The 24,356-nt window shown below is 45.0% G+C and overlaps 1 long non-coding RNA gene across 1 annotated transcript; it reads right to left on the minus strand.

Annotated features, from left to right (window-relative positions):
* Window positions 1-2,150: 2,150 nt before the first annotated feature.
* Window positions 2,151-24,089, minus strand: LOC138492161 (uncharacterized). Its single transcript, XR_011276153.1, has 5 exons — window positions 23,972-24,089; window positions 21,263-21,419; window positions 4,364-4,500; window positions 3,440-3,621; window positions 2,151-3,214 (listed from the first exon to the last, which is right to left on the minus strand). It is a non-coding gene; the product is annotated as an uncharacterized lncRNA (long non-coding RNA).
* Window positions 24,090-24,356: the final 267 nt, after the last annotated feature.

Here is a 24,356-nt window from a genome sequence, read left to right on the forward strand (position 1 = left end):
TAAGTGGGGTAAGAAATTGAGGGGGGCCCTTATATGAGGTGTGGCTTGCATGAGGGGCATGGCCTGAAAAAAGCACAAACCATAGTAAGGTGCACAATTAACATAGCATTTATACATTTGTGGGCTTAGCTTACTATGGTTTGTGTACTTTGCAAGCCATCTTTTATAAGTATAGAAATATGCTACATATTTCTAGCTGGTAAATGAATACACATTAAACGTAATTTCCGTTTACTTTTTACAGTGATTCTGTTATTTATTGACAGAGCTTCATTTTGCTGCATGTTCGACATTTAGTACGATTCGTATGAATGTAACTCGTTCTTTTTCTCCGCTGACTTTTCGGATGCGAGATTTTCACGTGCATCCGCACTGAAGAGCAGCCTTTGCCACCTGTCTCGTTTGATTAGGAACTCTCCTACATCCTCAGCATAGTGACTAAGCCCCACTAGTTGAAGATCACTCTGCTGGTTACCTTGTTGCAAATTCTGCGTGTAATAACCAGTTGACCAATTAAATACAAACAAGAGCGATTCAGTAGAAGGGCTGAACTTCCACTTTTCCCCAGTCGCCCTGGCAGGCAGGATCTGTAAAATGGCAAGTGCGATATGCAGTGCTCTACACTGCGCAAGAAAAGTGTATTTGTGTATAGCAAAGGGATAGCAGAGGCCATTTTGAGCATGGAGGGTAAGTGGGCAACACAATGGCTGCTGGACGTAAAGCAAACCTGGAGAGATTATGTACAGCTTCACTGACAGTCCTGACCCTTAGATGCAGTGGTCGATGTGAGCGGGAGCGGTGCTCCTCTACTTTTTTAAATTACGTTTTACAGCTCCTATACTTTTATTTTAAAAAGAAACGGTTCTGGAATGGTTTCATTTTAAAATAAATGTGTAGGAAGAAGTTGAAACTTGCACTTTCAGGGCAGTGCACTGGACCTTCCCTATAACAGCAGGTGCAAGTGTTTGGGGGTGTGTATTTTGTGTGGGAGGGGAGTGGTGATGGGGTTTGCCACGAGTGGGAGCAGGCCAGCAGGGAACATAGTTCCACTACTTCTTTTCATACACTTCGACCCCTGCTTAGATGTAAACAATGAGACACTTACAAGCAAGGAGAATGTTTGCACTAGCACAGGGTGATTGCATCCTCTTGGGAAGATTTCTAGCAAAGGAACTTCAGTAACTTAGGAGTTGGAAAATGCTCAGTATGGTGCCGCGAGCATTATATATATTGCTTATTGCACCACAGCGACAAAACAATCCACAGGCAAAAAATATTCCCCAATGAAGGAGAAACAAAATTATAGGGCATTGTCGGTCATCCTCCTGGCTCACGCACTTGATCAGGACCGCCACGAGATTTGAATTGACAGCTTTTAACTCGGGACAAGGTGAAATAAACGAGAGCACAATCCAAGCCACAAAAACTGAATGCAGCTCCATATAGAACTGTCCCAAGCTAGATGCATGTCTTATTAGAGCAGAAGTGGACAAACGCGGGCACTCTGACGATGCTATGTGCTTTTCAGATAACCAGCATCATTTCTCTGAGCCCCTTCCCTACCAAAACAATCTGGATTGAAAGTGCATTACTACTGGATTTTCCCAGACATTTGAATCCTCTTGAACTGCAGAAAATCCAACTCAGTGGACTGCTTTTGTCTTCCTTTTGGCTTAATGCACCTGAAATATGTTAGTTATAAATCCTCAGTGGAATGCAATCCCTAAACAATCCAGGAAAAATCCACAAACAATCCAATCCCAAAACAATCCGGAAAAAATCCCAAAACAATCCCAAAACAATCCAATCCCCAAACAATCCAGGAAAATTCTAAAAGCAATGCCATTCCGAAATAAATCCAGCAGTGGATTGCATTTGTCTGCCTTTTGGCTTCATGCACCCTAAATATGCTAATTAGAATGCAATCCCAAAATAAGCCTACAAAAATCCTAATGCAATGCAATCCCCCAAAGAATCCTATAAAAAAAAAATATATGTTCACTATAACCATGAAAAGAAACCCTCCAAAAGTGATTGGACTCATTGGGTCTTAGTCATTTGGATACAACGACATGAGTTGAGCAAGGTTAATGGGATATTTAAAATAATAATAATAAAAAAATAAAAATTGAATCATACACAACACCTGCTTTTTATTCACCTGTATTTATTAATGTAATTAGCACACACGCATGACTGTATAGCAATCCCAGAACTGGGTGCTTTACAATCTGTGGACATGCATGGATTCAATAAAAAAAAAAATACAATACTAGCCAGGGAGTCAAATGTGGACCCACGCTAAGCCCAAAGATCAAGGAAGTCAGGTGGAGACCCAGGCTAGGAGCAAGGGAGTCGGCTGGGGACTCAGCTCAAGGAGCAATTGTGAAGGAGGTACGCAGACTCGGCCTGGCTAGCAAGGATGTCCGGTGGGGACCCAGAACCAGCCAATGAGTCAAAAGGAGACACAGGACAAGCCCAGGGAGCAAGGACGTTAAGGTGAGAACCCAGTCCAGTGGGCAATTGTGAAGGAGGTACCCAGACTCATCCCAGCTTGCAAATAAGTCTGGTGGGGAGCCAGAACCAGCCAATGAGTGAAATGGAGACACACAGCAGGTCCAGGGATCAGCAGGGTCAGATGGGGACCCAGACCAGTGAGCAAGGGTGAAGTAGGGACACACAGCCAGATGGGTACCTAGCCCAGGCATGCCAGGTGGAGACCCAGAACCAGCCCAGGGAGCAAGGGATGGGGGGCAACAGACCCAGCCTGAGGAGCTGGGTAGGGGGGCATGATCATCCCAGGGAGCAAGTGGGAGGTGGGGTCACAGACCGAGCCCAGAGAGTAAAGGAGAGGGTGACATAGACCAATCCCAGGGAGGAAAGGGAGGGATACTAGCCCAGCCCATGCAGCAAGAGAGTTGGAGAGGGGAGAACACAAAAGCATGCAAGGGAGTAAGGGGGGGGTACCCAGCTCCAACATAGAGAGCAGGAGGGCCTTCGGGCGGGGGCAGAATAAGCCCAGATCCCCTGAATGAGCCCAGGTAGCATTTTGTAATACAATAACTAAATGTTTTGCTTTCCTTAAATTGCAACTAGACTTGCGTAGAAAAAGACAAGTCAGGTGCCTTCCGCTTCAGTCGGTAGATCCCAATTTTCTTTGGCAGTGCTTTTCAGGTTCTGCAAAGACCATTTCCATTGCTTTAACAGATACATTCTGAAATGCAAAAAAGGAAGATTCTGTAGAAATAGCTTGAAACGAGCCTGAAAAAAAGATCTAACCAACAGGTAGATCTTAAAAGGAGGTGCTCAACAAGCATAACTCTGCTGAAGATGTGCATGGCCCAGGGAAGCATGAATGAAAGGAAGAACAGTAGACAACTTGCACTGTACAATCTCCAAATAAATATATTAAACATGTGTTCCGAAGGGCATTGTGTACCTTTTTATAGCTTCTTGTCGATGACAATCCAATGTTAATCTTCCCTTTTCTGCCATTCAAAGGCCAGCAGTTTGTTCAGCAGGTAGCATGCCAAGTGCTCGTCTGTCTCTTTTTTGCGTCATCACAATCTCCCTTGGTTTTACAGGGTTCACCATGAAGTACGTAACAAGAAGAATTTTCCTCTGTGCATATAAGAAATGAAAAATGATTAGGTTTCTCAAAACTGAAAAACGATATCACGATATGGAAATTGTTCAGATTTAATTATTTAATAAAGCCACATCCACAAGTATATTCCCTTTTTTTGGGAGTGTGTTTATCTTGTTTCCTTACTTCTTTTCTGCCTAACTGGTTGTTTATTCACATTGTATCATGCTTTGGTGAAACAGCTTTGTAAGCACAATACATAAAATGATAGATTATATTGGAATCTATCAGCCTTTTATCAACTGATGGCGATGAATTGTTTGAATTGTTTGATCAGCTGCAATCAGATTCTAGTGACACTGAGGCTGTCCAGTGTCCATATACTAATATGGAAGAAGAGAAAAGAAGCCAATAAATGCGCCAAGATACATTTTAATCGGTTGTTGGATGCATCAAAAAAGAGAGAACCCCTCGACACGTGTTTCTCCACCGTATATTGAGGGTGGTTCATCAGGAGGGTTAAATCATTCCATTAGGTTACCAACAATGATATTTGTCTGTGTGCTTCTAAGTCATTGTAGTCTGACCAAAATGTATTTAAAACATTCGCTTCATATGTGCATATGTCTGTTTGTAGTATTGCTGATCTTAATTCAAAAGATTTAAGCCGGTTTCCAATTTGAACTAAGATTTCACTTGCATATTGACTGAGAAAATAAAGCATTACTTTTAATAGGGATGTCAACCCACTTTCTTTTTTACTCAAGGGGTTCTTACTTCTGATGCTGTTGCTGGACCAGGACTGGGATCAGGCACTCTGTGGTTTCCGGCCCTCCTCTTTTTCCACTGAAGAGCCAGTTCCAGGCACTGTTCGATGGCCAGCTTCCGATGCAAATCCATTCTATCCCCATACACTGAAATAGTAGCACAAACATTAATATTTCACATTTCTAATAGCAACAAATGACACTTCTTACTGGGCAATGAAAGTCAGCAAAAACATTAAGCTCAGTACCTATGATGGCTTCTAGTTTGACACATATGGTTTCATTTTATCTGGATATTCAAATTTGTTGAACACCATGCGTACAAAAAGCTAGTATTCACCTCTGACATGGTTCCAACCGACCAGGAACAATTATCCCCTCAGGCACACACTGTCCCACACACCTGCCTGCCAGTGTTAAAGCAGTCTTCTCAGAGTTAATGACTTAGTTTTTATTTATTTTTTATTTTTTATTTGTATTTGGTTCAATTACAAAAAAAAGAAATTGTAGAACCTTTACAAAACAGAATACAAAAGAAAACATTAAAATATTTACATTTACAACATATCACTTTACATCATCCTATAGACGGGTTAAAAAATAGAGGATATTGTGTCAAACACTTTATACCCTCTAATTCTAAAATTTCAGCAACTCTTTTTCAATGTGCTTACACAGGTTGACCAATTCAAATATCAAAGGTTTGTGTATACCTTGCATCATGTGTACCCAGAGAAATTGTATGCAATCTTCAAAATCAATGTTCACAAATTTCGAGAACCGATTGGTCCTTATTATTTTGAAATATGGGCTTTCGAGAATAACATGTTTCATGGACTCAATCGGCTCTTTACAAGAAGGGAAGCGGCATTTTGTTACCTTGGGTTCACCATTTTTGGTCCAATTTGCAGTTCTTTCTCTGGTATGGTAAAATTCAATCTATACCTAATGTAAGATTGTTGGGTATGGTTGCATGGAAATAAAACCACATGGTCAAATCGGGGAATGCGTGTTTAAAGAAAGCACCATACTCTTTGTACATGTGGTATGTTGATATGACTTAGTTTTAAACCCACTACTGGTGTAATAAAAATGTCAACCAGGTTTGCCTTCAACCACTCGATTTAGAACTGGTGCAGCAAGCTTGCCGCTTCAGCCAGCTTCAGCCAGTTCGCACTGGGACAGGTTGTGAGGTGAATAGCGAGTGCTGTGACCAGTGACCAAATTCCCTTCTACCTCAAATGCCCCCCACCACTCTTCTCGGGTAACTGCCCCAACCCTCTGCTTCCCCAACTACCTTCCCTTCTGCTGCTACCCTTCTTACAACCCCATGCATAGAATATTTCCCAACACCGCGCGCACACAATGGGCCTGATTCACAGAAGCCTTTTATAGTGGTGCAATCCCATAAGAAAACTCTGTGTGGGTAGAAGATATTGGGCCTGATTCACAAACACTCCCACCCGCACAACTGTAAGAGGATCCAATTCAACACTACAGCTAAGTCAATGCCTCGTCTGGGATACTGAATGGAAACCCTTATTGATATATCTTTATGTCCAGTTCATGAGTTCTGGGTGACTACCCCTATATAACACCCCTCTCTTAGAATCCCCCTGACCCTACTGAGCCAAGAAGTAGTTCTGTTTTGCAAGTTTAAAAGGTTTCTTTGAGAAATAAAACAATATAATAAATTAATAATTGATATCGCCCTTATAAATATAATGTTAATCAACAATGGGTAATCTGAGACTAGCACACTTCTTTATAACCATTGAGGAGTTAGTATAGGATGGATAAAGTAGCAAAAATACTTTTAAAAATACTTTATGATTTCAAGGGAAAAGCAATGAGGAATAAAATGCAGTACAGAAATACTTGATATGATTTTAGCAAAAGATAAGATAGTCACTTTTTTCTCTGGCAATTCACCCCCCTCCCCTATGCAATGTAAGAAATGGAAGGAGATGGAAAGAGGAGCACACAGTTCTCAGGAATGCAATCAAATACAATACGAAATTCAGTCCCCCCCCAGCAAGCTTAGAGGAAACAGGTAGGAGTTTGAAACACAGGCCCAAAATGCTTTTAAATGTGATGGCAATGGATGGGAAAATGTGCCAACTGATTTTAATTCCCTCTAGAGATTCAGGGTGAGTGGGAGATGCGTGTTGGTATGAGTTCAGGCTCACTTTAGCAATGCTCTATGAGTTATTACCAAGTTGCAAACGGATTTTAACAACAGAAGGAATGGAGCTGCTTTTTTGACAAGTGGAGAAATTGAGCCAAAATCGCAAATCGCAGTAAATTTGCGTGAATCGTGATTGCGGAAGAAGTATAAGGAGTAGAAAGTTCGTTCCTAGCCCAAACGGTTCCAGAGATACGGACGATTAAATAAAGGTAGTTTTTTGGATTTAAAGTAAACTCAAAATGACAGGTGATAGCTTGCAGCTTCAGAATTGACAGGTGACAGTTGTGCAGCTTTACAAATGACAGATGCCACGATTTCTAGGAGGCTGTTCTACTTAGGTTAAAATAGTTTGGATTAGATTATTTTAACTAAGAGATTGGTTCTGCACAGTTCTGCTAGGTACTCACAATATAAATTTGAAATAGGCCTCGCCACGGATCTGGTCAGGTTTTGGACTGGACTTCGGTTCTGGTCTCGGCACTTCACAGTGATCTGGGTCAGCTCGCTGGTTCTGCTCACAGCGGTCTGGGTCACTCTGGATCTCTGATCTGGTCTCTGGCAATTGTTCTTGGCAAAAGAATTCAAACAGCTCGCCCAGCTGTGGAATAGTTCGCAAATGATTTTAAGGTTGCTGAGGCCTGCTGAGAAGAGTTCTCAGTTTGTGGGTTTTAGGCCCTTACTTTAAGTTCTGAAGTAAAGTTCTGGTCTTTGGAGATTGATGGATTTGAAGTCTGGATCTCTGGATGTGAAGTCGTCGGTCAGCATGCTCCGCAGCAAATGGAATTGAATGTCTCTACCTGTCCCAGCAGTCTCTTTTTATGTGTTTTGAAAATGGGTGTGTGCCTGGGCCTAGCTAAGCCTGCCCCTCTCTACTTGTCATTGGCCCAATTCTCCCCTCTCCCATGATTGGGGGAAGGAAATGGATTGTCAGCATGATGAAGTCTGTTTATGGGTCAGAGGATCCTCCCCTGGTCAGTTTGCCCACAAATCTATATTTGATTCAAATACATCCTTCCCAGATATACAATTTGTTGAAATTACATGTGCACATTATATATTCCTTATGGTCCATGCTTGTCCGCCTCTGATCTTCCTGGGGGCTTGCATTCAAAAATGACAACATTTTGCACTTTTTAACTGGTTTTGCAATATCGGACATTTACCCAAAATTACACACATGTGCGCAAGGAGTATGGACATTAATTGATGAAGTGTCAGATTTTTAACATGCAGACATTTGGAGTGAGACCCTATTTTCCGCTAGCAACCCCCAGAATACACCACAGGGTCCTAACGCCTCTCAAAATGTTCACAGAAAAATCACAAAAATTATGATATTAATTAAATAATTCTGACAAGTCCGCACTATGAGTTATCTATCTTTTTAAAATTATGCCCTGGTCAAAAAGGGGTGTGGCTTCCCACATCACAGGGTGGAATAACTGGTTTATCCACTTCCCCCAAGCTCAGCTGCTAGCAGAGGCACTGCCCCTCCCAGTTTTACGACGCCCTCAATATAACATTTGCCTGAGTCCAGGACAGGCCTTTGTTCAACTCCCTGTAGTCCCCAGCTGCTCCACCCCTAATCTAATCAGAGAGGTGACAACTCCTTTTGGCAAGGGGAGTGGCTGAACAGGTTTCAACTCCTGTCGGGGTAGTTGTCAGGCAGAATCCAGTTTCATTAAGCCAGGTTTCAGCTAAATGTCACTTTTTGTTCCCAGTTTTCTACATTGAAATCAAACTGACAATTTTTACATATACATTAAATAATTACTTCCTTCAAGTCATTTCAGAATATAGTTTTACATTGTATCCACCTCTTAGCAAGTCTTTCCTTGGTCTGGTTTTGTTTCATTTGTTCAGTTTTACACAAAAGTCTGGTGGTTTTAAAACGCCGGCTTTCTGATAGTGGTGAGTACTGGTAATGCAACCATTTTTGGGATTAAGAAAATAAATTCCCCACAGTTCTGAATTGCTTTTTTGGCAATCAGCATTTCCATTCCCAATGGTTTCAGGCTACTGTGTGTAGCCCACTGGTGGTTTAAGGCAGTGCCCTCCTGTGCTCACAACATAGGCAAAAATGGGTGGCAGCCTATTCTTCATGTTTTCCCTGTGCACTCTCTGGGGAGTTCTGGCCATCATGATGTTTTCCATGCCAGTACTGCACAGTTTTATTGTAGGGCTTGGATGCATCGGTAAAACATCCCACAAGCCCCCCCTCTTGCGATGGCCATTCTTTCCTTTCACTGATGGAACTCGCAAGATCTGGGATGTTCGCCTCCTCTTCTTTCAATTCCATAGGTGGCACAGTTCAGCATCTTTTCCTCCCTCCAGTCGATCAATCAGTTCTCCTTGCTGGTCCTGATGGGAGGATTGGGCGGTACCGCGGGCCCCTTGGGTCTCTGCTCCCGGTCTCCGGATCGTCCTCCTTGGCCAGTCTCCAGGTTTTCTTTCTCCTAGGACGACAAAGGAAAAGCGGCAATACCTATTCGTAGACATTTTTCCATCACTACTAATGGTGTGGCAGACATATACATTTTATACTTTAACATACCTAACATTTTACTTTTGAGATACAAGTTATCATTCAAAGACAGTGGCTTACAAGAGTATAATATTTTAGAGACTATATGTGGGATATTTTAGGGTTGGAACTGAATTAATCTGGAGCGGTCCCCTCTGGGATTGCAGAGGACTCCTCCAGTTGCTGCAAAGTGTGCCTGGGATGGCAACACTTTAGCTGGTTAATATGGACCCACTTGTCTTCCCCTTCCACCAGACTGCCTTTGGGGATGCAGATCTTATAGGCAACAGGGGAGATCTTGTCTGTAATTTCAAACGGTCCCTTCCATGTAGGCAAGAATTTTCGCTGTTTGGCCTGGTTCCTTTGGAAATTGTATAGATAGACCCGATCACCCACCTTATATTCCTTTCGGGTAGTTTTTAAATCATAGTGGGTCTTCATGCTCTCGGCTGATCTTTCTAGATTCCGCTGAGCATAGGCAAAAGCATGCTGAAGGTGTTTCCTTAAATTCTCCACATACTCATGAGTTGTGGAGGCATTTATCAACGTTTGCTCTTGGGTTCTGTAGAGCACCATCTTGCGTCCAGTCATCAACTCAAATGGTGACATTTTGGGTGCAGATGAAGGGGTAGATCTGATGGCCATTAGGACCAGAGGTAATCGGATATCCCAACTTGGCCCAGAATCTGCCACAAACTTTTTTAAGATGCTCACAATGGTTCGGTTATATCTCTCCACTGCTCCAGAAGAAGCTGGCCGGTAAGCAATATGTAGCTTTCTTTTGACCCCCAGTATCTCCCACATCTTTGTCATTACTTCACTGGTGAAGTGGCTACCCCTGTCTGACTCAATCCTTTGAGGTAGACCAAAACGGGAAAAGATGTGGTTAATCATCAGGGCAGCTGCTGTTTCTGCCTTGCAGTTTGGGGCTGGGAGACATTCCACCCACTTGGTAAACAAGAATGTAACGGTCAACATGTACTTGTTTCCTCTAGACGAGCGAATCACAAGGCCTACAAAGTCGATTTGCAAATCTGACCATGGCAGTGTCATCCCCCTCTTTTGGAGAGGCGCACGGTGTGTGAGGGATGATGGCTGAAATTGTGCACACACAAGACACCCCTTCAAGTATTGGTCAAGGTCCTGCCCCATGTGTGGCCAGTATGCAACCTCTCTTAAGATTTCCAGTGTTGTGTGAAACCCCCTATGACTGGCGGTGGCCGCATCATGGGCGTGACTTAACATCAGGCTTCGGAATGAGGTAGGAACCACCCACTGATCATGGCCAGCTTGGGATTTCCTTACCAACAAACCGTCTTGGATTCGGAACATTTTTGGACATTTCATCAACACTCTTAGGTCCTCTTTCCCAATGTAATCGGTATCCGTCCGGGGAAAGTTCTCAGGGTCCTCAAGGTGTTCGTAAAACTTACCAATAATTGGATCCCCCTTTTGAGCTGTAATTAAATCAGCATCAGGGGTCTCCTTACTCCATTGTGCAGTTGAAAGATCATTGTGAGCATTTGTCTGGGACCTAGTGATAGCGGTGACCTGGATTTCCCCCAACAGGGACTCTATTTCGATTAGATCCCCTTGGATGGCCCCGGTTTTGGCCAGCTGATTAGCTAAGTCATTTCCAGTTTTGTCTGGTCCCTCTACTTTGGAATGACCCTTGATCTTCTTCCAGTAGATGGTCATCCCATTCGAGGTGACCAGATCATCAATGTTTTGGATTAACTTCCCATGTTTCAGGGGTTTGTTATTAGCGCGTAACATGCCTCTGGTTTTCCAGTTGACCAGGTGCTCCACGAACCCGTTCCGTACATAATCCGAATCTGTGATTATGACCAGTTTGTGGAGTTGATGCTGGACAGCGGTGAGGATGGCCTGATGCACAGCCATCAATTCTGCCACCTGACTACTTCGGGGACCAATTTTGTATCCAGCGGAGGGTTCTGGGAACTCCTTCACCCATGCATTCCCTACGCCAGCCACCAGTTCTTTCTCCCCGTCGTTGTCAACATGGTAAGAGCATCCATCCACATAGACAGTGGGCATTCCCTCACACTTGTCTTCTTCAAAGACTTTGTGTGGGGAATTAAGGTATGCCTCCATGTTGTCCTTGATTTTTAGACTTTTGTCCTCGAGACAGTTTTCTCTGACACAATCATGCAAGCCAGCCAGACCTTGCGCGAGGGGACTCTTCTTGTTTTGGCCATATCTGATCTCCACAGGAAAGCCTTGCATTGACAGAATCCAGGAAGTAATTCGGGAATTACTCACATTTCCGGCCTGGATTCTGTCACTTTGGAGATATTGCAGAGACTGGTGTGGAGTCTCCACTATGATGTGTTCCCCCTGGATAAACGGGCAGTAATTCTTCAATTCCCACACCGTTGCCAGGAGTGCCTTCTCACAATCGTTGAATTTTTCCTCCACAGAGGATAAAGTTTTGCTTGCATAGGAGATTACTTTGTTGACCTTGTCATGCTTTTGGTATAATACTGCCGTCAAGCACGTATTAGAGAACCCCGTCTCCAGGAAGAACTCCTTGTTTCTGACAGGGTAAGCTAGGCAAGGCGCTTGTGAGAGGCTTCTTTTGAGTTGTCTTACCGCCTCGGATTGTTCTGGACCCCATTCCCACTTGACCCCCCCCTTCAAGAGATGAATCAGGGGTCTAGTGATCTCTGCATAGCCTTCAATGAACTTTCTGCTGTAATTAGTCAGTCCAAGGAGGCTCCTTAGTTCCCGCAGAGTTGTGGGGTCTTTCAGTTTCTGTAGTGCTTCCACTTTCTTTTCTTGGGGACAGAGACCCTGAGGAGTAATCTCATGCCCCAAGAAATTAACACGGGTTCTACACCACTGTGCTTTCTGAAAGGAAAGTTTTGCTCCGGCGGCCCTCAACTGTGTCAGAACATAACGGATCTCCGCTATGTGTTCCTCCACAGAAGAACTTTTGATGAGGACATCATCTACATAAGCCAGGTTACCCCTCGCACCCAGGTCAGGCATGGCCTTATGTAGGAAAATGTTGAATTCATTGCCGGAGTTGAGGTATCCCAAGGGAGTCCGGGTCCATGTGTACTGCTGGCCCCCCAAGGTAAAAGCCAGTTTGTATTGGTCCTCCCTACAGACAGGCACGGTCCAGTATCCATTGGTCAGGTCTATTGCTGTGAATACCTGTGACCCCTGAATCTGGGCCAGCCCTTGGTCAATGTAGGGCAGAGGCCATCGGGAAGTATGGACGCGTTTGTTGAGCTCCCTAAGGTCGGTACAGAGTCTCCACTGGCCGTTTGGCTTCAATATTCCCAGCACCGGATTATTGAAAGTGCTGTGGACTGGACGGATTATTCCCCGGGACTCTAGGTTCTTAATTATTTCAGTAAGGGACTCCATGGATGCGAGAGGCAAGCGATATTGCTTCACAAACACTGGAGTCATTCCAGGGTCCGTGGGAATTGTTGTGGTGTGGCTGTCGGTGCGACCACAGTCATATGAGTCTACCGCAAAGAGATCTTGGAAATCCAAGAAAACTTGTTTCAACTTTTGCTTCTGTTCCAGATTCACACAGGCATCAGCTAGGTTGACTCTCTCTTCCACCATCTGCCTGAAGCCTGGAAAGACTTCTGGTTTGGCTATCTCAGCGGCCTCCTCCAGCTGGGTGGAGAAGTCCCTGGTCAGAGTGCTGATTTGGACTGGAGGCTTCCGGTGGGAAAGGCAGCCCTCATGGACCTGGAAAATCACCTCATCCCTCCTGAAGTCACAAGTCACATCTTCCTTACCTAAGGGCAAGAAGTGTACACCAGGAAGTTCCCCCCATGCCGGGTGAAGATCCTGTCTGGTGTTGTTTTGTCATCACTGTCACTGTCAAAACAGTCCTTGGGGATTGGTCCTAACAGTTCATTTCCTAGATCAATGGAGAAATGTCGGTCATCAACCGCCATTCCAATAATGGTGCCTGCGGCTAGAGTAATACTCTTTAAGTCGCTGTTATCCACCTCTATTGGAATGGTGTCATGTTCTATGTTGACTAATGGTGGTGGGTTTACCCCCAACCCTTGCTGTTGGAGAGAAGCATTTAGATGTATATAAGCATCAGGGTTTTGCAATTTTTGTCCTCTTTTAACTTTCACTTCCAGGGAGAATTGTCGGGTCCTTTCTGGGATGGTGACTTCCTCTTTGATCTGAATTTCAACTGCATAAGGTAGCAATTGAGCTGACCTAAATGCTTTTTCTGGATCATCAAAGCCCATGGGATTATCCGCTAATCGGGACCAAGCTTTGAAGTTTATTAGGTCCAAACTAATGGCAAAGCGATTGAGAATGTCACTGCCTAAGTAAAAGGCGGCAGTGACTTCTCGCACAACCCAACAATTATGGACTATGCTCTTGTTGCCAATGGAGATTTTGAGCATACACCTGCTTGGCAGGAGATGTTTGGAATTAGGTGCTTCCAGGTCCATTTCCCATTTGCCTATCAGTTTGAATGTGGGAATGGCTGGATCTTTTGGGAGTTGGCGGAACATGGCTTCGCTGATGAAGCTCTTACCGTTGTTCACACACACTCGAGCGAGAACAGAGTCCTTCCCATCATTTAACTGGACAGGGATGAACAACTGCTCTCCAATTTGCTGAATATCAGCCAGGCTCTGAGCTGATTTCACATCTTTCTGGACTATAGGAGTGGCAGTTTATGATTGTGGATTAGTAAAGAATTTCAGGGTGTTTCCTTCCAGTGTGGAATACCACCTTAAACTGGAAGGAAGGTTGATTTTCAGAAATAGAGAGGACCCCCCATCACCAGTCTGTTGTCCTACTGCTATTACTGTCACGTCTGGAATTTGGTTGTTCTGGAAGTGAAATTCTACTTGGTCAGATTTTTGTTCAACCATGTGGCAGCTGCCATTTAAACTAACATGGTTGACACTCTGTTTTAATTTTATTGGTGGGCTAGTCTGGGTCCAGAGGACCTTGTTTACGCAATCTCTTAGGGGTGACAACCTTCTCAGGAGGTCATTCCCTAGTAAACAAGCGGTGCCCTCTGAAGTCACTACTATGACCGGGTGTTTCACCTTGTGTCGCCCAATTTTAATGTCCCAGTCTGCAGTCCCCTCAACGGGAATTTCCTTCCCGTCAAAGTTCTGCAGTTGTCCAGGAAGAGAGGTGAGAGGAATTCGGTAATTCTCCCCCCTTCCTGCATTTAGTTCCTCAAAGGCCCTTTTGGACAGAAGGGTAGCTTGGGATCCAGTGTCCACCAGTGCCAAAATTGTATCCTGCCCCTGTCCTTGTACCAGGGCATAGTATCTTCCCTCCTTCTCCTCAAGGGGGCACAGATAATGCAATTTTTTGGACAACTGGTGGGCTAACTTTCTGGTTTTGGACATTGCTAGCGAATAGATTTGGGCACAATTCTGTGGAGAGCCTTGGGAATCTGAAAGAAAAAGTTGGCAACTGGAGATCAGAGCCATTGTGGGTTCCCCTGGTTCCGGTTCTGGGCTGCCCCCCCTTTTTCGAGGCAGTCACCAGGATGGGTTTGAACCAGGGGATTTCGGTATTGTCGGTTCTGGGATGAGATGATGGGCGGCGGTAGCTCAGTCTCCACATCGCCCCAGTCTGAATTGGCATCCCTTGGGACCCAATTTTCCTTGGGAGGAGTTCCCCCATCTCTGAAGGAGAAGATCCTTTTCCCAGGATCTTCTGAGGATCCCTCTCCCTCAAATTGGAAGACCTGTACCTCCTCCACAAAGTGGGTCTGTTTGGGTCCTTTGTTTCTCCTACCTCCTCTCTGCTCCTTGGGTGGCAGACTTTCAGGGGTAGGAGATTTTGTTTCCGGCTCCTGGTTTTCCAGGGGCTGTTTACAAGTTGGGAAGGAAGCTTCCTCCAAGGCTTTACACCCCCTTCCCCTTGTGCTTCCTCCCTGGGAACCAGTGTGTTATCGGGGTGCTGCCCCCGTCATTGTTCTGGAGCACCAGGTCCAGAGTTTGGGGCATTCTGCGGTGGCATGCTCATCTAAGGGTTCTGTTGAGCCCTCAGTATGTGACCCAGATCTCATGCCATATTTTGGACCTGGCGCTCAAGTTGTGAAACCCGCTCAGGCTGATATTTTCTCCCCTGGGCTGATCCCGGGAAGGGTAGCTATCCCTTCTCTGGTAGTACCCCTGGTTGGGAAGATTTTGGTACCCCTCCACCCTTGGCCTCCCCTCTCCCGGATTAGGTTGTCTGGGCTCAGGGAATTGGGGAAAGAAGGATGGATGATTTTGGGGCTGGAAATTGGGTGGATACCTGGGGAAAATGTTCTGCCCAGGATTTGGAGAATTTCTGCCCTCCTGTGGGAAGTTGGGAGGGAAGTTCCCTGGGTTAGGTGCTTGGCTGGACCCCCCCCCCTTGGGCTGGAGGAGTCCAAACATAACCCAGGATTGGTCGGTTTCCCTTATAGCGGGGACTTACATAGTTAGGGGAGCGGGGGACCCCATTTGTGGGACTACCTCCTCGACTCCCTGTCTGTGACTGGCCCGAGGGCCTTCTGGGCTGTGAATTATTTGGTGCAGGCAGGTTTTTAGGCCCCCCCATCTCCAAATCTAAAACGGGGGCAACCTTTACCTCTGCCACCTTGGCAGCAGCAGGGGTGCTGTTGGTTTTGGGGTTTTTCGGCGCGTTATTTTTATTTTCGATAGGCTTCTGCACCTCATAGATCCGGGAAGCCTGTTCAATGACCCAGTCTAAAAATCTTTTCTCATGAAAATCTCTCATGAGCTGGGTCATTATGTATTTGGGTAAGGCATGGAAAAACGTATTGATAAATTCTCTGCTATCCGTGCGCACCCTTCTGGTGGTCTGCGCAAAAGCACGTTTTAATTCTTGCACAAACTCTTGTGGGGCCTGATCCTCCCCACATTGCAAATTGTAGGCTGCCTTGTGAGCCTCTTGAGGATTTCTGTGAACAGTAAAATGTTTCAAGATGGCCGCCCTGTATGTGGACCACCTTGAATGGTTTTGATCCTCCAGCCCCGCAAAGAAACTGGAGTATTCTATTGAGAAGGTCCACTTTACATATTGAATACAGCTTTGGCTGTCCTTCAAATGGAAAGTCTCCATCATTTGCTCATAGAGCTCCAAGTGTTCCCAAACAGAATACTTGGCGTTCTTATGATAAGGCGTGATGACACTCCTTATTGCCTTTATTTGTTTCAATGGGTCCTTAAGCAAGGCCCTTTTTGCCTTATTGGCCATTCTGGTTCGGGTAACCCTGGTCCATTCATCCTCCGACTCAGAAGCGCTGCTCCCAGAGGTTCCCGTCTGATCTTCCAGGATTTCCCGGATTCTGCGAGCCTGGGAATGGCTGGCAGAATGTGGGGACCTGGTCTCCTGTGTCCTGTAATGCTCAGAGGAGTCTTCAGACCCCTCCTTTGCTGCCAGGATTTGATAGGTACCCCCCCACTGACCTAACTGGGCAGAGGTTTTCAGGATGCCCTTAATGGGCCTACTCTCCTGGGGTTCCCCACTAAATTGCACTGTGCTTGGGTGCCCATACCCGGATGCCCGCCCATCCATTCCTGGGAGGTACTGGCCTATGAGCCCCATACTTCTAGCTGGATAGTAATCTGCCATCCCCGTGGCCCTGGGCTCATGTGCGCGAGGGGACATGGGGGTGGCAGAGTCCAGAGACTGGGAGAGATGAAGGCCTCTGGTACTAGGGCTCCTGAGGTTATGCTCAGGAGTTTCTCTTTCCCAGCGAACCTCATCTCTATCCGCCCCTGCTTCCTGTTGCAATGCAAGAGCCTGCGCTTTCAGTTCCTCAGTTAAGGCCTTACTAGACTCTATCAGTCTCTCCTGCATCACTACCTGTTGCTGGAGCCTATCATTGTGCTGACAGAGAGCCTCATTTTCTCTCTGTGCCTCCTAATTGGTCCTGGAGTACTGGGCCAGTCTCTGCTGCAGGAGGGTTACCTCCTGAGCTGTGTCCCTATTGGCCTGCTCCTTTCTTGCCAGAGCATCCTCCACCCTCCTGGTGTGCTCTAACAAGTTCTGGTGTTCTTTTTGGAGGTCACCCAGTCCCTGGAGGGCCAGGTGATTTTCTTCCATTTTCCTTTTTAAGTGGCAGACTTCCTGGCCTAAGGTATCCCTTTCCTGACTAAGAGCCTGCATCTGTGCCGCCAGGTCGTCCCTTTGCCTTTGGAAGACACCAGCTTTCTGGCGCTCCTGGTCAAACTCTGCCTGGGTATCCAGGTCTTTCAAAATCAGTTTATTGCTCTCTGCCTTCTCCCTATCTAGGTGGCTTTGCATGGTGACTACCTGCTTGGCACATGCCCTATTGAAATCTAATTGTTGCTCCAGCTTTTTCTGGCTCTGCAGTAGGGAGTCCAAACCTTCTTGGTACTCCTTATGCAAGGCCAGAAAACTGGTATCCTGGTCCGCCTTTTCCTGTTGCAGCACATCCATATCCTCCTTTATTTTAGTGATGTACTGTCTGCTGTCCTTTTCTGACTCCTGGCTCCTGAGCAGCCTCTGCTCAGAAGAGTCCAGATCAGATTGGGCCTTCTCTAACGCCATCTGTTGCCTATTTGCCAGATCTTGGCCTTCAGCACATTTGTCCTGCATGGCTCCCATATATAGATACAAATATGCCGCTATCCTGGCAATCTTATTATGTTCATCTTTGGCTTTAGGGGCCATATATAGTTCACTCAGGGCCACATGTAGGGGACCCTGATCTCCCCATATATCTGACCCTGTTTCAGTGACCTGTTGTGCGATTGCCTGCAACCAGACCGTTTGGTCCTGATGAGTCCACTCACCTCTCACAAATAGCTTATGTAAGAAGTGCTCTCTGGCTATTTTTATGTCTACCAGTGTCGTCATTCTGGAATTTGAGTTCCTTCCTGACTTACAGAAGTTTGTATTTTATTTTTGCAAAACAGACCGTTTCCTTAGAGCGTTCCTTTGAGGAGTGCTTTACAGCGTAACACAGCGTGGTGATCCGACCGGATGTATCTATCTTGTCAGTTAGCACACTGTATTAATCTGCACAAGTGATAGATCTAATCCAGAATCCCCGGCTACGAGCCCCCAATTTGTAAGAAGATTCAATTCAACACTACAGCTAAGTCAATGCCTAGTCTGGGATACTGAATGGAAACCCTTATTGATATATCTTTATGTCCAGTTCATGAGTTCTGGATGACTGCCCCTATATAACACCCCTCTCTTAGAATCCCCCTGACCCCACTGAGCCAAGAAGTAGTTATGTTTTGCAAGTTTAAAAGGTTTATTTGAGAAATAAAACAAAATATAGATACCACGCTTTTATAATAAATGAATAATCAATATCGCCCTTATAAATATAATGTTAATCAACAATGGGTAATCTGACACTAGCACACTTCTTTATAATCAATGAGTTAGTATAGGATGGATAAAGTAGCAAAAATACTTTTATGATTTCAAGGGAAAAGCAATGAGGAATAAAATGCAGTACAGAAATACTTGATATGATTTTAGCAAAAGATAAGATAATCACTTTTTCTCTGACAATTCACCCCCCTCCCCTATGCAATGTAAGAAATGGAAGGAGATGGAAAGAGGAGCACACAGTTCTCAGGAATGCAATCAAATACAATACGAAATTCAGTCCCCCCCCCAGCAAGCTTAGAGGAAACAGGTAGGAGTTTGAAACACAGGCCCAAAATGCTTTTAAATGTGATGGCAATGGATGGGAAAATGTGCCAACTGATTTTAATTCCCTCTAGAGATTCAGGGTGAGTGGGAGATGCGTGTTGGTATGAGTTCAGGCTCACTTTAACAATGCTCTATGAGTTATTACCAAGTTGCAAACGGATTTTAACAACAGAAGGAATGGAGCTGCTATTTTGACAAGTGGAGAAATTGAGCCAAAATCGCAAATCGCGGTAAATTTGCGTGAATCGTGATTGCGGCAGAAGTATAAGGAGTAGAAAGTTCGTCGGAAAGCCTAGATTCTACGCTTTCAGATGAAAGTTTAATTTCGTTCCTAGCCCAAACGGTTCCAGAGATACGGGCGATTAAATAAAGGTATTTTTTCAGATTTAAAGTAAACTCAAAATGACAGGTGACAGCTTGCAGCTTCAGAAATGACAGGTGACAGTTGTGCAGCTTTACAAATGACAGATGCCACGATTTCTAGGAGGCTGTTCTACTTAGGTTAAAATAGTTTGGATTAGATTATTTTAACTAAGAGATTGGTTCTGCACAGTTCTGCTAGGTACTCACAATATAAATTTGAAATAGGCCTCGCCACGGATCTGGTCAGGTTTTGGACTGGACTCCGGTTCTGGTCTCGGCACTTCACAGTGATCTGGGTCAGCTCGCTGGTTCTGCTCACAGTGGTCTGGGTCACTCTGGATCTCTGGTCTGGTCTCTGGCAATTGTTCTTGGCAAAAGAATTCAAACAGCTCGCCCAGCTGTGGAATAGTTTGCAAATGATTTTAAGGTTGCTGAGGCCTGCTGAGAAGAGTTCTCAGTTTGTGGGTTTAGGCCCTTGCTTTAAGTTCTGAAGTAAAGTTCTGGTCTTTGGAGATTGATGGATTTGAAGTCTGGATCTCTGGATGTGAAGTCGTCGGTCAGCATGCTCCGCAGCAAATGGAATTGAATGTCTCTACCTGTCCCAGCAGTCTCTTTGTATGTGTTTTGAAAATGGGTGTGTTCCTGGGCCTAGCTAAGCCTGCCCCTCTCTACTTGTCATTGGCCCAATTCTCCCCTCTCCCATAATTGGGGGAAGGAAATGGATTGTCAGCATGATGAAGTCTGTTTATGGGTCAGAGGATCCTCCCCTGGTCAGTTTGCCCACAAATCTATATTTGATTCAAATACATCCTTCCAAGATATACAATTTGTTGAAATTACATGTGCACATTATATATTCCTTATGGTCCATGCTTGTCCGCCTCTGATCTTCCTGGGGGCTTGCATTAAAAAATGACAACATTTTGCGCTTTTTAACTGGTTTTGCAATATCGGACATTTACCCAAAATTACACACATGTGCGCAAGGAGTATGGACATTAATTGATGAAGTGTCATATTTTTAACATGCAGACATTTGGAGTGAGACCCTATTTTCCGCTAGCAACCCCCTAGAATACACCACAGGGTCCTAACGCCTCTCAAAATGTTCACAGAAAAATCACAAAAATAATGATTTTACTTATATAATTCTGACAAGTCCGCACTATGAGTCATCTATCTTTTTAAAATTATGCCCTGGTCAAAAAGGGGTGTGGCTTCCCACATCACAGGGTGGAATAACTGGTTTATCCACTTCCCCCAAGCTCAGCTGCTAGCAGAGGCACTGCCCCTCCCAGTTTCCCCTAAGAGGAAGCCACTTTTACGACGCCCCCAATATAACATTTGCCTGAGTCCAGGACAGGCCTTTGTTCAACTCCCTGTAGTCCCCAGCTGCTCCACCCCTAATCTAATCAGAGAGGCAAGGGGAGTGGCTGAACAGGTTTCAACTCCTGTCAGGGGTAGTTGTCAGGCAGAATCTAGTTTCATTAAGCCAGGTTTCAGCTAAATGTCACTTTTTGTTCCCAGTTTTCTACATTCAAATCAAACTGACAATTTTTACATATACATTAAATAATTACTTCCTTCAAGTCATTTCAGAATATAGTTTTACATTGTATCAACCTCTTAGCAAGTCTTTCCCTGGTCTGGTTTTGTTTCATTTGTTCAGTTTTACACAAAAGTCTGGTGGTTTTAAAACGCCAGCTTTCTGATAGTGGTGAGTACTGGTAATGCAACCATTTTTGGGATTAAGAAAATGAATTCCCCACAGTTCTGAGTTGTTTTTTTGGCAATCAGCATTGCCATTCCCAATGGTTTCAGGCTACTGTGTGTAGCCCACTGGTGGTTTTAGGCAGTGCCCTCCTGTGCTCACAACATAGGCAAAAATGGGTGGTAGCCTATTCTTCATGTTTTCCCTGTGCACTCTCTGGGGAGTTCTGGCCATCATGATGTTTTCCATGCCAGTACTGCACAGTTTTATTGTAGGGCTTGGATGCATGGGTAAAAACATCCCACACAACCTCTCCCACCCACCCAGCTACTCGATCACTCCCTCTATGCAGTTGAAGGGGTCAAAAAGTACAATGTAAAAACACCCAGATAAAATAACCAAGAAAGAAATAAAAACACATTATAAAAGAAATCCTAATTTGATATACCAATCTTAAAAAGGTAGCATATTTGCACTGGAGTAGCAGACTACTTCCTCCCAAGAGTTCACTCGTTTTCTATAGGTGTCCTGGCCTCGAGAGTTTGTAAACACCAAGTAGATAAATCCACGCCGGCAGCTTTCACCAAGAGCACCGTTTGCACCTGCTGGGAGAAAAAGACAATATGTTAGAAATAGCCCTTCCTTGGGCCAGTTGCAACCAGCCACTCACTAATCCACTCGCTCCCTCAACCAACAATTCACTCACTCACTCAGTCAGCCACTTACTATCACCCTGCCACTCATGCAGTCACACCATCACGTCACATTCAGTCAGTAACTCAATATTAGTCACAGTCACTCCCACACAATCGCAGTAATTGGCTGGACTCAGTCATGCTTACCATGTGAGGCTCCTGTGCCATTGCAAACGGCCGCTCGACAAGGGCCGCCCTTAGCGGGGACACCCACCTGGCCCCGCTTATGCTAAAGAGGAGGGGGGCCTCTGCACTCATCGCCCAGGGTATGGGTGCTTAAGCGCTTTGAAACACATATGTATAGGCGCCATGCAAATAAACTATCAATATCAATGGTTGGGTGGGTAGACGCGTCATCAATGGGTGACATCGGGGGAGCCATGGCCAATGAGCCCCTATATAAGGTGGCCAGTGCACTGGGGCACCCTCGTTGGTCCTGCTTCCAGGTTAAGGGTCTGCAAGTTGGTAAGTGTTCAAGGGAGGCGGGGAGCAAGGGCTCCCTGTGCAGCACTGCCTTTGCCCGCAGCGCTGTGGGAGGTTGGGCCCCGTGAGCCTGGCCTCTCCCTTGTTAAGGGTCGCATTGGCCATCTTAACCCTGCCCCTCTTACCGGTGTCATTGTGGCCAACATTTTGTGGAATAGGGGAGTGGCCAATGTAAAATCGTGGAGGCTTATAAAATGCGCTACCGCCTTAATCCAATCTGCCGCCCTAGTTCACAGCCTAACTGGTCTTATTGTAAATATGTCACTAAGCAGTACTAGAATCTTACAGATTCCTTGCCTTCATTTTAGACTAGTCAACGTGATGTTTCTGGCCACCTTACAAGTTTCTGAAGTGTACAGACATTATCATCTGTACAACAGCATTAATTATGACCGCTGCAAACTAAACAAACACACCTATACATTCTGCAAAACAAGAGTCAGAAATTGAACTATTATTCACGCACAGCACACCATCTCTGCTGCTTTTCTCAATCACAGCTGACGATAGGTGCATGTTATTTTATTGAAATAGTTGGCATTTTACGCGAACATTGAAGAAAAGACCTGGAAAATTAGCAAACACTGGTTATTTCCCTGAGAAAAGAACACTTACAGAAGGAACGGCAACTAGAAAATACGGCAAGGTAAAAAGAAAAACGATCTAAACGGCATTGAAATATATGCACAAACAAATGCGTCCATGTACTCTATACTGTACAGGGGTTCTTAATCAAGTACAGAGTCTGGCCCATGACAGGGAGCACGGGGAAGCTACGAGCCGTGTTTCCTTATTGGGGGGGGCTCACTCAACCCCTCTTGAATGGGCTGTTTGATTAACCTGCAGACCTCTCCCAATGACTGGAATTCTCAATTAATGAAATGTTCCTTTTTTGCATTCCTGCCTTTATGGGGCACACAGATTTATAAAAAAAAAAAAATCCCCAAACACTGCTAACAGTGAGATTGGCACGTGTAAGACATTTCCTTCGTCAGATGGCAGTGTATAAGAGAGCATTTTTCTGCAGGGCTCGCAAATTATGGATGTTTGAGTATTTTTGTTAAGGATACTGCATGGAATAGATAATGTTACTGCATGTGGCAACCCGAGGGGTCCAGTTTTATTATGGGTTATTGCTGTTAGAGTGGTAAAATCATGACACGCACACACACATTGTTTTTCAGAAATACTGCGCGTGGTATTTCAGAAATACGCAATGTTCACTTTAATAACAAACGCAGATGGCAATGCATACGGGACAGCAGCCACGCACCGTGCTGCGGTCCCGGCAGCAATAAATGTCACAGGAGGGTGGCTAATGATGCTTTTGTGCTGTGCACCCACTGGATGTAGGGCATCAGAATGCAGCGATCTGTACACTACATTTTTCCCTAGCCAAGGGAAAAAAAATGTCTAGCCATCTCCATTGCTCCTAGAGACTTTCCAAGCACGGACAAATGGCTGGAATTGTTTTTGTTAACATGGCAGCCACCCTATTTATACATAACAATAAAGTTTTCATGCAACTTCAGTGGCAGCATGCATGCAAACATGAATTTCGAGGATGTTTCGATCTGAAACGCAGTTATGCACCAAGATGGCATTTGTACGAATAGCTCATGCAGTCTGACAGGGACGTCACGTACACAACGTTATGAGGTGTTCATTGATGTGAAAAATTAAGTGTTCAGGTACTTTAAGGAAATGGAAGCGACTGCCCTCACGCTGTAAGTGTGGACTCACCGGTCCACGCACGCAATCCGCCTCGGGCAGAAAAGAGAATGTTTCTGACAAGAAGGGGGAAAACAGGATGAGAAAGTCTGAAAAGCATACTGACCCGCCTCCTGGAAGCGACAAAAGTGCAGCGCGAGCAAGGAAGGAAAGAGAAGAGATGGGTCCTGAGAGACAAGATTACCAAAATGCGCAGCGAACGCCTTACTCTTAATTAAATAAACCTACCATGTGCATCACCTCCTTACCTGATTCTGGCATTTGTTTTTCGATCCCTAGCCACGAATCTTGATCGCCATTGTTGCTGTGTTCGGTGTTTCCAGGTGGAAGGAAAAAAAGAACTTGCATGTCCTTCCAAAACAAGCCCAAAACAAGCTACCCCCATCCAAATAAACTGAAAAAAGCAAGCGCACACCGTGCTGTGGATAGGTCTCAAAAGTAAGAAACAGCACAATAGCATAAACATAGAGAGAACACACACATATCATGATACAATAAAAAGTATTTATTAAAAATGCATTTTATTTTTCTGACAATAAGAATTGTCACATCATTGGCTTTTGGTCCTTCACTTCTGGCCCTTCGCCCAACTGGTCCTTGATTAGTATGCTCTGGTGGCGGTCAGCGGGGCCC

Source organism: Ambystoma mexicanum, chromosome 10, assembly GCF_040938575.1.
Source record: "Ambystoma mexicanum isolate Mex_15411 chromosome 10, UKY_AmexF1_1, whole genome shotgun sequence".
NCBI lineage: Eukaryota > Metazoa > Chordata > Amphibia > Caudata > Ambystomatidae > Ambystoma > Ambystoma mexicanum.